Below are 12610 nucleotides of genomic sequence, written 5' to 3' on the forward strand. Positions count from 1 at the left end.
AATCATCAAGTTCTGATGATGATGATTCGGAAACTGAAAGTTTACTTGAAATAGATGCTGATGAAGAGATGATGAAATTGTGTGCTCTTATGGTGAAGGGTATCACAAAGATAGCCTACAGGAAATTCAGAAGAGGAAAGAAGTTTTCCAAGAAAGGTGGAAGTACTGATAAGAAAGGGTTCAGAAAGTATGAAGGAAAAAGTGCAAAGTCTGACAGAGGAGACAACTCAAATGTCAAATGCTACAATTTTGGTAAAAGAGGCCACATATCTCCTGACTGCAAGAAAGGAAAGAGTGACAAAGGAAAGGCACTTGTCACAAAGAAGAAAAGATGGACAGACTCTTCAGATTCTGAAGATGAGGTGAATTATGCTTTTATGGCAAATGCTGATGGCAGCCCTGAAACTACTGAATTGAAGGTACCTCAAACAACTTATGCTTTTCATACTGATGATATTACTGATTTGAGATTATGTCTTAAAACCATTTTTATTAGCTACAGAGATCAAACTTTAACATGTGAAAGATTAACTTCTGAAATCTTGCTTTTAAGAAGAGGAATGATTATTTATAAAAAGAGTTAGTTATGTTCCATCAAACTCAGAAAGAGAGAGATGATGCTTTTTTATGTTAGAGATGAATTGCTAAAATTGAATAAATCTCTCAAAACTGAGTTAGAAAAAGAAAAAGAGCATATCAGGACTTGGACTAACTCTGGCAGAACAACTCAGAATTTATTAAGTAGTGGAAACTGGAAAGAGGGCTTAGGTTATGGAGATGATAAAAGTGAAAAATGAACTAAACAAATTGAGCCAATTGTTGTTAAACAAACTGCTAAGCCAAAGGTAAATCATGTTAAGTTTGTAGCTAAAACTGTAAATTCTAATTCTGAAAAGATGAAAGAGTCTGTGACAGAAGTTCAGGAGAAGTCAACTTCTGAAAAATTAGAACAGGATAAACCAGCTGAAGTCAACATAGGCTTAATGACAAAGAAGCAGCTTAAGCATAAGATGAAAGAAATAAGGAATGTCAACAAGGTTAAGGCAGCTAGGAAAAATAGGAATGGAAAGGAAGGTGTGAATAAAAGCAATACTTATATGCCTGTTCCTAATGCTCCTAGAAAGAAATGCTATAACTGTGGAAACTCTAACCATCTTGCTTCTTTTTGCAGGAAGAATAAGAATGTAAACTCTTTACCTCCTAAGTCAGGAGTTAAGAGTCAGTCTGTTAGGTTTAAACGATAAAATCCTTGTTTTCATTGTGGTAGTTTATGGCATTCCATTTATACTTGAAAGGAATATCATAGTTTATACTATGATTATTATCAAATAAAACCTTCTTTGAAGAAAGTTGCTTTAATTCCTTCTAGTGTAAAGTCTGATGCAAAGTCTGATATAAGTTCTGATAAAAAGCATGTTAGCATAAATTCTGATATTAAATCTGCTGCAAATGCTAACAAACTTAAAAAGGCCAAAGGATCCAAGCAAGTCTGGGTCCTTAAAACTAACCATTAGTGGTCTTTGTGATTGCAGGGCAACATAAAAAACATCCTAGTACTGGATAGTGGATGTTCAGGACATATGACTGGAAATAAAGCCCTGCTCTCATACTTTGTGGATAAAGCTGGCCCAGTAGTTTCTTATGGAGATGGCAACATGGGAAAAACTCTGGGACATGGAAATATTAATCTTGGGAATGTCATCATTGAAATAGTATGTTGGATATATTTGAGATGTCATGTCTAATATGTTTCATGTTTAGTTTTCAGATCTTAACTAACAGGAAATATCAGTACTTACTAGAATCAGGACTTACTGGAAGTCAGGACTTAAGGATATCAGGACTTAGATTATCACAAGATAATATCAGAAGATGGATATCAGAACTTAAGTACTGGAGGACTAATAGTTAAGGAAGTAAGCTGATTCACAGGAAAGAAGATCGAGACTAATACAAGAAGAAGATATGCATGGAAAGAGTTCGAGGATTAGAAGAATTATATAAGATATCTGGTTGATATATTTTAGGAGACAGAATTATATTCTATATCAATTAGAAGTTATCTTGTAATTGTGTGTCTATATAAACACATACATAGGTTTACTCTATAAGAGTTACGATCATCGAGAAGATCATAAATTGTAACCTAACAGCTCTCGTTATATTTGTTCATCACTGATAGAGAACAGTTTCATTGTAACAGAGTTTGTTATATGGAATACATCTGTTTTCTGTTACTTGTGCTTTAAATCGATTTGATTGTATTCTACACTGTATTCAACCCTCTTCTACAGTGTTGTGTGACCTAACAAGTGGTATCAGAGCCTATCTATTAACACACATACAGTAAAGATCCAAAATAATCATGTCTGAAGAAGCAGAAAATCCAACCAAGCCCGCCAAATCTGAAGAAACTCCAAAGAATCAAATCCATAGTCGATATGAGACTATCAGGGTTCCCATGTTGAGACCTTCTGAGTATCCCATATGGAAAGTGAAGATGGCTATGTTTCTGGAAGCTACAGATCCAGAATACCTTGACAGAAAACATGAAGGACCGCATAGGCCAACCTAGCTCTCTGTTGTAGTTGCAGATCAGCCAGCAAAGACCATACCAAAGGAGAAAAGTGAATACACAGCTGAAGATATCTCATCTATTGCCAATGATGCAAAGGTAAGGCATTTGCTGCATAGCATTGATAATGTCATGTCAAATAGGGTAATTCAATGCAAGACTGCAAAGGAGATATAGGATGCTTTGGAGACAAGGTGTCAGGGAACTGATGCAATCAAGAAAAACAGGAGGACTATACTCACTCAAGAGTACGAGCACTTTGACTCAAAAAGTGATGAGTCATTAACTGACTTATATGACAGGTTTGTCAAACTCTTGAATGATTTGTCATTGGTGGACAAGGAATATGACATTGAAGATTCAAATCTAAAATTCCTTTTAACTCTTCCTGAAAGTTGGGATTCGAAAGCTACTATTATAAGAGATAACTATGCTCTTGATGAAACTACTCTTGATGAAATTTATGGAATGCTTAAGACTTATGAACTTGAGATGGATCAAAAAAGCAAGAGACATGGGAGAATGTCAAGAATAGTTGATCTTAATGCTGAGGAGGAATCCCCCAAAGTGGTTATCTCAAAGAAAGGAAAAGGAAAGGCTCTCATCATAAAGTCTGATTCAGAATCATCAAGTTCTGATAATGATGATTCAGAAACTGAAAGTCTACCTGAAGTAGATGCTGATGAAGAGATGATGAAGTTGCGTGCTCTTATGGTGAAGGGTATCACAAAGATGGCCTACAGGAAATTCAGAAGGGGAAAGAAGTTTTCCATAAAAGGAAGAAGTTCTGATAAGAAGGGTTTCAGAAAATCTGAAGGCAAAGGAGGAAAGTCTGACAGAGGAGATTACTCAAATGTCGAATATGGTGAGAAATGCCACATATCTCCTGACTGCAAGAAAGGAAAGAGTGACAAAGGCAAGGCTCTTGTCACAAAGAAGAAAAGCTGGACATACACCTCAAATTCTTAAGATGAGGAGAACTATGCTTTGATGGAAAATGCTGATAGCAGTTCTGATGCTGCTGAGTTAAAGGTACCCCAAACAACTTATGCCTTTCATACTGATGATATTACTGAGTTGAGATTATATCTTAAAACCATGTTTATTAGCTATAGAGATCAAACTTTAACATGTGAAAGATTAACTTCTGAAAATCTTGCTTTTAAAAAGAGTAATGATTATTTAGAAAAAGAGTTAGTTGTGTTCCATCAAACTCAGAATGATAGAGATGATGCTTTCTATGTTAGAGATGTGCTAAAAATGAATACATCTCTAAAAACTGAGTTAGAAAAGGAGAGAGAGATTATCAAGACTTGGACTAACTCTGGCAGAGCAACTCAGGATATACTAAGTAGTGGAAACTGGAAAGAGGGCTTAGGTTATGGAGATGAGAAAAGTGAAAAAGGAACTGAACAAGTTAAGCCAATTATTGTTAAACAGACTACTAAGCTAAAGGTAAATCCTGTTAAATTTATAGCTAAAACTATAAAGTCTAATTCTAAAAAGATGAAAGATATTGAGACAAAAGTGATAGCAGAGTCAACTTCTGACAAATTAAAACAGGATTAACTAACTGAAGTTAACATAGGCTTAATGACAAAGAAGCAGCTTAAACATAAGCTGAAAGAGATTACCAGTGTAAACAAGGTAAAGGCAGCTAGGAAAAATAGGAATGGAAAGAAATGAGTGAATAAAAGTAACAATTATATGCCTGTTCCTAATGCTCCTAGAAAGAAATGCTATAACTGTGGAAACTCTAACCATCTGGCTTTTTTTTGCAGGAAGAATAAGAATATAAACTCCTTACCTTCTAAGTCAGGAGTTAAGAGTCAGTCTGTTAGGTTTAAGCCACAAAATCCTTGTTTTCATTGTGGTAGTATATGACATTCTATTTATACTTGTAAGGAATATCATAGTTTGTACTATGATTATTATCAGATAAAACCTTCTTTGAAGAAAGTTACTTTAATTCCTTCTAGTGTAAAGTATGATGCAAAGTCTGATAATATAAATACTGATAAGAAAATTGTTAGCATAAACTCTGATGTTAAATCCGCTGCAAATGTTAACAAACTTAAAAAGGCCAAAGGATCCAAGCAAGTCTGGGTCCTTAAAACTAACCTTTAGTGGTCTTTATGATTGCAGGGCAACAGGAAGAACATCCTAGTTCTGGACAGTGGATGTTCAGGACATATGACTGGAAATAAATCCCTGCTATCAGACTTTGTGGAGAAAGTTGGCCCATAAGTTTCTTATGGAGACGGCAACATTGGGAAAACTCTGGGATATGGCAAGATCAATCTAGGGAATGTCATCATTGAAACAGTAGCTCTTGTCTCAGGACTTAAACACAATCTGTTGAGTATAAGTCAAATCTGTGACAGAGGTTATCATGTGGATTTCTTTGAAGAACACTGTGAAGTAATAAGTAATTCAACAGGCAAAGTGGTTCTGAAAGGATACTGGCATCGTAACATTTATGAAGCCAGACTTTCAACAAGTACTGATGGTTCTGCAATCTGTCTATTGAATAGAGCATCAATTGAAGAAAGCTGGAATTGGCACAAGAAACTCTCTCATTTAAATTTCAACAATATAAATGAGCTTGTAAAGAAAGATCTTGTGAGAGGACTACCAAAAACAGTATTTGCTCCTGATGGCCTTTGTGATTCATGTCTGAAGGCAAAACAAAGAAAATCTTCTTTCAAGAGTAAAACTGAGTCATCAATTCTTGAGCCTTATCACCTACTGCATGTTGATCTATTTGGTCCAGTCAATGTCATGTCTATTGCAAAGAAGAAATATGCTATGGTTATAGTGGATGTGTTTACAAGGTACACATGGGCGTACTTCTTGCACAAGAAGACTGAAACTGCATCTACCCTAACTGATCATGTCAGACAGCTGAATAAATTGATCAAAGACTCTATTAAAATCATAAGGAGTGATAATGGCACCGAGTTCAAGAATTAAGAGTTTTGCAAATATCATGGAATCAAACAGGAATTTTCCGCACCTAGAACTCCACAGCAAAATGGAGTTGTAGAAAGAAAGAACAGGACTCTCATTGAAGCTGCACGAACAATGCTTGATGAAGCAAAGCTATCAACCTATTTTTGGGCTGAAGCTGTGCAGACTGCTTATTTTACATAAAATGCTACACTTATAAACAAGCATGGAAAAACACCATATTAGATGGTGAAGAAGAAGAAGCCAAATCTGAAATACTTTCATGTATTTGGTTGCAAGTGTTTTGTTCTTAAGACTCATCCTGAGCAGCTGTCAAAATTTGATCTAAAAGCTGATGAAGGAATTTTTGTTGGATATCCACTTTCCACAAAAGCCTTCAGAGTCTACAATTTAAGAATAAAAGTTTTCATAGAATCTATCAATGTCTCTTTTGATGATAAGAAGATTACTGGACTTGAAGATTTCGATGATCATGATCAGCTGAGATTTGAGAATGAAGATTTAAATTCTGATTCTGGAAATTCTGATGACTTACATACTGATCCTGTAACTTCTGATGTCGTTGAATCTGTGGTAACAACTCCAAAGGAAAATGCACCTATTCAGGGGGAGCAAGCTGAAGAACCTACCACATCTCAAGACTCTCAAGAATCATCAGAATCTGTCACTGGCTCTTCAAGTTCTAATTCATCTAGTTCTGATGAGCCAAATTCTGATAATTCTGGAAGCTCTGATTCTTCAACTCCTGAAAAATCAACTTCAAATTCTGAATTCTCAGAAAGCATAACTATAGGGGGAGCATCAGAAAATGCTGATGGAGACAGCATGGATCATGAGGGAGGATCCAGTTCTAGAGATCAACTTCCATCTGCAAGGAAGTGGACTAAAGCACATACACCTGATTTAATCATTGGAGAACCTGAAGCAGGTGTCAGAACTAGAACTGAAACTTCAAATCAATGTCTCTATCATTCTTTTCTATCTCAGACCGAACCAAAGAAAGTGGAAGAAGCCCTTCAAGATGTTGATTGGGTGCAAGCAATGCGGGAAGAGTTAAATGAATTTGAAAGAAATAAAGTCTGGACCCTAGTGCCAAGATCAAAGTACATATCAGTTGTTGGTATAAAATGGGTGTTCAGAAACAAAACTGACAGTGATGGTATAATTACAAGGAATAAAGTAAGACTTGTTGCTAAAGGTTACTCTCAGCAGAAGGGTATTGATTATGATGAAACATTTGTACCAGTTACTAAATTAGAGGCCATAAGGATCTTTTTGGCTAATGCTGCTTACAAGAAGTTTAAAGTCTTTTAAATGGATATAAAAAGTGCTTTTCTCAATGGAGAATTGGAAGAAGAGGTATATGTTGAACAACCTCCAGGCTTCGTAGATCCTAAATTTCCCAATCATGTCTACAGGCTTGACAAAATACTTTATGGCCTTAAGCAAGCTCCAAGAGCATGGTATGAGACTTTAGCTCAATTCCTTCTAGAAAGTGGATTTCACAGAGGCATAATTGACAAGACTTTATTCTATCTCAACCATGGAAAGGACTTACTTTTGGTACAGATATATGTTGATGATATCATATTTGGTTCTACTAATTCTAAACTGTGTGAGAAATTTGCAAAGCTAATGCAGTCAAGATATCAAATGAGTATGATTGGAGAACTCAGCTATTTTCTGGGCCTTCAAGTCAAGCAAACTGAAGAAGACACTTTTATCTGTCAATCCAAGTATACCAGAAATTTACTGAAGAAATTTGGAATGCAAGATTGTTCAACTGCATCCACTCCCATGGCCACTGCAACCAAGTTAGATAAGGATACTGGTAAATCAGTATATATTACTAACTACAGATGTATGATTGGCTCATTACTCTATCTAACTTCAAGTAGACCTGATATCATGCATGCTATCTGTCTTTGTGCAAGATTTCAGGCTGATCCAAGAGAAACTCACTTATTAGCTGTGAAAAGAATTTTCAAGTACCTTAAGGGTACAGCTGATCTAGGATTGTGGTATCCTAGGGAATCAGATTTTAAGCTAATTGGTTACTCAGATGCAGATTTTGCAGGATGTAAAATTGACAGGAAAAGCACTAGTGGAAGCTACCAATTTCTTGGAGGCAGATTGATTTCTTGGTTTAGCAAGAAACAAAAATCAATTTCCACATCAACTGCAAAAGCAGAATATATTGCTGCAGGAAGTTGTTGTGCACAGATTCTTTGGATGAAGAACCAGTTACTGGATTATGGGTTAGAATTTTCTAAAATCCCTATTTACTGTGATAATCAAAGTGCTATTGCTATGACAGGTAATCCAGTTCAACACTCAATGACAAAGCACATCAGCATTAGGTACCATTTCATAAGGGAACATGTGGATGAAGGTACAATGGAATTACATTTTGTTCCAACAGATCAACAGCTAGCAGATATCTTCACAAAACCACTATGTGAAGCTACTTTTATAAGATTGGTAAATGAACTTGGAATTATTTCAGGTTCTTTCTCTAAATCTGCTTAGTTTTTGTTCTCTTGCATCAGACTTTATGATCAGTGTTTACAGATTGTATTATCTATATGTAATATGTGCTTAATATGAAAATTCATTAAATGTTGATTGTTATTTGATGTGGATTTAGATACTCTAATAAGTGTTTTGATTGTTCTGTGACTATTCAATCCAATAAGGATAACTGTGCTAGATATTGACCTAGTAGTCTTTAACATACTAGAAATCCCATGTTTGAATTAGTTGTTTATGTGGAAACTCATTAACACAAGCAGATTCTGATATTGAGCTTAGTCAAGTTTACTTTATGTATCTTATTACTAAGTCACAAACTAGATTCTTGTTTGTTATCTGTTAAATTATTATGTCAGTAAATCTTAAGAATGAACTAAGTACTGATAAGCCTCACTTATCAAAAGAAAAGAAAAGAAAAGAACAGAAGAGAAAAAAATAAAAGTCAGGTACTCCTCTGAGATCTAGAGTAAAAATATGGAAGGGAAGACCCAAGTGCATTGCTGGTATTAAGTAATATGCATTAGAAAAACAAATATTTTTCTTGGTGACTTTTCACACTCTATGATTACTGGAGAAATACTCTGATAACAGCATAAATTCTGATAAGCAGTCGTGACTCACTTACACTGAGAAGCCACTGTAAAAAGGAATTCCAAAAGATGCATAAAATGAGCACAAACAGTTGAGGTGGACTCATGCATAAATTTGTTCTATAGTAGACATCATGACTGATGACAGATTTTAAACATTTTTCCGAGTTATGCCTTATTTCTAAGATGTACTGAAGTTGATCAGACTTTAATCTCTATCTAATATTTTGCTGAATGCACACACTTTCACTCCATATGAATGATGAAAATTACTGTGGTGATTAAGTTGTTTTTGACAAACAGTTAAGTGTTATTTGCATAAATTCTGAGAACAAGTTCTGATGGAAGTTCTGATGGAAGTTCTGATGATTAAACTCTGAAGAAAACAAGTCAGTATTTGTATGAAGAATCACAGAAAAAGATATTCACTTTTTGAGTACAGAAGCCATGTTCTGATGACTGTTAAAATCTGATATAAGTTAAGTTCTGATATTAAATCCTGATGGAATCCTTGATGCTTATATGGCATTTTTCTTTACTTGACTTATTTGTGGTAAAATCTGAAACAGCCATATTTAAATCAGAATAAATTTGGGGTGAGATAAAAATAGTCATAATCATTATGGGTTAGTGGTTAACGTGTATGTCTTAAAAAACTGCATGTGCACAGTAATTGTTAATTATTTCCCGTGCCCATTAACTCTTGCTTTAGACCTTTTACTGACTGTTATTATTACACATCAGTCTAGGGAGTCGAGGGATCATTATTTTTACTTGTAATTGTTAACAAGTCCTCGCGTTCCTTGGTATTCTATTGGCTATTTAAACCGATTATTCATCCCAGCCAAAACATCTTTTATTTTCTCACAAACTCATTTTTTTTATTCTTATCAACAAAAATGGTTCGTTTCAACTTGTTCCTGAACTATGAAACTTTCACCATCGAGTTGAGTTGTGATGATTGGCAACAGGAGTGGCATGTCATTGCCATTCCTGAAGAGATCTGGAACTCAGTTCTACAAGAGGTTCACACAGACCTCTTGTTCTTTTCAATGGACTACCACCTCCATCTTGATCGTTTGGAAGAGGAAAGGAGAGAAGCTCTCCGTCAGCAAGAATGGATCATCCGTCTTGTAGTGCTCTTCGTCAACAGTAGAAGGAGCTAGTCGATAGGTCTTCTTAGACTAGGACTAAGGCTGTTGATGTTAAGAATCTTAGCATAGAACTATCTTGTAATTTTTGCATGTAATTGATAAATTTCATGAAATGTACTCATCTGATATATTAATGAAATTTCCTTCAATTGCAAGATTTGTTCTTTGCTTCTCAAATTATATGACTGTGCATGTTTTAATTACCATTTGTTAATCTTTACTTCATCGTTTTTAACTTTATCCTATGATGAATGTTTTGATTTAATAATGGTCAATAATAAATTTTGATGATTTGAAGAGGAAACAATTGAAACACGAGTTCATGCATCTGAACCTGTGATAGTTGAAGCTGAGAATGTTACTTCTCAGTAAGAAACAGTAGCTCAAAGTTCTGATACTTTGAAAAGGAAAGCTATAAATTCTGATATTGTTGAAGTAACTCCTTCATTGGCAAAGAGATTGAAGAAAATGAAGGCAAGGAGGTATTTGCTAAGGCTATATCAGAAGATACTGAAGAAGCTGAGGAAGGAGATCAGGAATCTCTGATCTTACAAGAACTAATTATCATTGAAGCCCTTCCAGCTCAAGCCAAAGACACTACCAATGACACAGTTATTACCCCTCTTGTCTCTCCTATTAAAGTCACAGATGATGATAAAGAACAAACTGATATTTCTGAAATAGATATTCATAATTTGAATATACCTGAAGTTCTTTATCTGGAAGCTCCATCTACATCAAAGACACCAGCTCTGGAGATAAATTCTGCTGATCAGAATTTAGATGATGTTATTCCTGAATCTCCAGTTGCTTCACACACTGTTGAGCTCTCAGAACAGAATGAGTCTTCCTCAAGTTCTGATGACAGTGTTTATGCTGAGACTCCAGTACCTACTCTGGGCAAGGAAGAATTGGTGAAGATATTTGTTGAAACAGAAGCACCTATTCATTGGGAAGATACTCACAGAGGTGTTGAGTGGACCAAGAAGTGGAATGAATCAGATTTTATTCGATATTCTAAAATTTTGACAGAGCATATTGCAAAAGTCGATGAGTTTCTCACAAATGCTGATTTCAAGACACAACTCAAGATCACAGCTCTGTCTACAAAACATCTTCAAGGTCTACATACTGCTACTCATGAAAAGGTTGATACACTCAAAGAACAAGCTGATAAGCTCGATCAGGTGCTCAAGCTTGACAAAAATAGGTATATCAGACCTATTTCTGAAAAAGTTGCAGCCATTGAGAAAACTCAAGAGAAGCAACAGGCCCAAAATGCCGAGGTTCTGGTTAATCAAGCTTCTCAGAAAGCTCAATTGGATGAAATCCAATCTTCAGTTGAACTTCTTCTTTCTCTCTTACTTCCTGATGATGCCAAAAAGGGGGAGAAGGTAGTTAAGTCGAAATGCTCACCTACTCAAGAACTAAAGAAAAAGGATGATAAAGGTGATGACCAGGGAAACTCTGAAAAGAGCAGAGGTCAAAGAAAAGTTCAAGGAAAATCTTCTATTTAGAACAAGTCAAGTTCTGATGCTGTGAATGCTCAAAGATTGAAGTCAAGTGGTGATAAGTAAAGTCTGATGTCAAGTTCTGATATTCTGATTTAGTCAGGATCTGAAAACTCTCAGAAGTTCTTGCAAACTCTGAAGTTAAAAGGGAAACAGACTACTGTTTATTACAAAGATCCTAAAATCCAGACACTTGATGAGGAGATAGCAAGAAGATTATTTCTGAAACACAATCCAGGAATGGATTTAGAAACTCTCAAGGAGGAAGAAGCTAGATTTGTTGTTGAGAAGAAAAATCCTAAGTCTAAAGCTTCCGATGCAAAGAAACCTCAAAGGCCAAAGGAAAAGGGCATTGTGATCAAGGAAAAGTCAAATTTTGAAACTTCAAAGTTCAGAACTAGATCACAGGCTGAGAGTAATCCCAAAGAAAAAGGGAAAGAAAAAATTGATGAACCAACCAAGTCACTGGACTTGAAAACTTCTCAAGATCTGATGAAACCAGTGTGTAAAATGGTTCAAGTATCTGATGATAATCTTGTTGAAGATGAAATTGTTCAAATTCTGAAAAGAAGAAAGAAAAGTGAAGATTCTAAAACAACCTCTGACACTGCTCAAGTTGTTATTCAGAATAAAGGACAGGAAGGTACAAAAAAACAACAAATTCTGATCAAGCTATCAAGACATCAACTACTGACAATGCTCAAGTTGATTTGGATAAAATGACAATTGCTGATAAGAAGAAGCTGTTATGGAAGAAGGCTACTCCAGTCGAACCAAAATCCAAGCTCATGATTAATCAACTTGCTATATTTGGGTTGAAAGCCAAGCAACCTATAGATAGAGTTGGATTAGGTTCTGACGAAGAGAAGATTCAAACAGGAGTAGAGGTTACTCTAAGAGATCCTTTCATGTTGACAGACAAACCATATGAACAAATCAAACAAAAGCACCTTGACAAGGTGTTGTCTGCTCAAGTTGTGATAGATGCTCATGATAAGGAGAATCTAAAAGAGAAATTGATCTTATTTCTCAATGATGGAAGGACTTATAGATTAGCTGATACTGATGTATTAAAGAAGTCTATCAGAGAACTTCAACATATTCATTATCTTCTAAAAGTAAAATCTGATGTTACAAGAAGATGGTCAGAATATATTTTGAAGGCTATAAGAGATCTATTAAGAATTTCTGGTACAAAGGCTTCTTAGTACAGTCCAATGATTACTAAAGGTGATGGAAGAGAAATTCCTATGCTGAAGAATTCTGCTAAGGTGGAAG

The sequence above is a fragment of the Apium graveolens genome, chromosome 11 (assembly GCF_009905375.1).
Source record: "Apium graveolens cultivar Ventura chromosome 11, ASM990537v1, whole genome shotgun sequence".
NCBI classification, from domain to species: Eukaryota; Viridiplantae; Streptophyta; class Magnoliopsida; order Apiales; family Apiaceae; genus Apium; species Apium graveolens.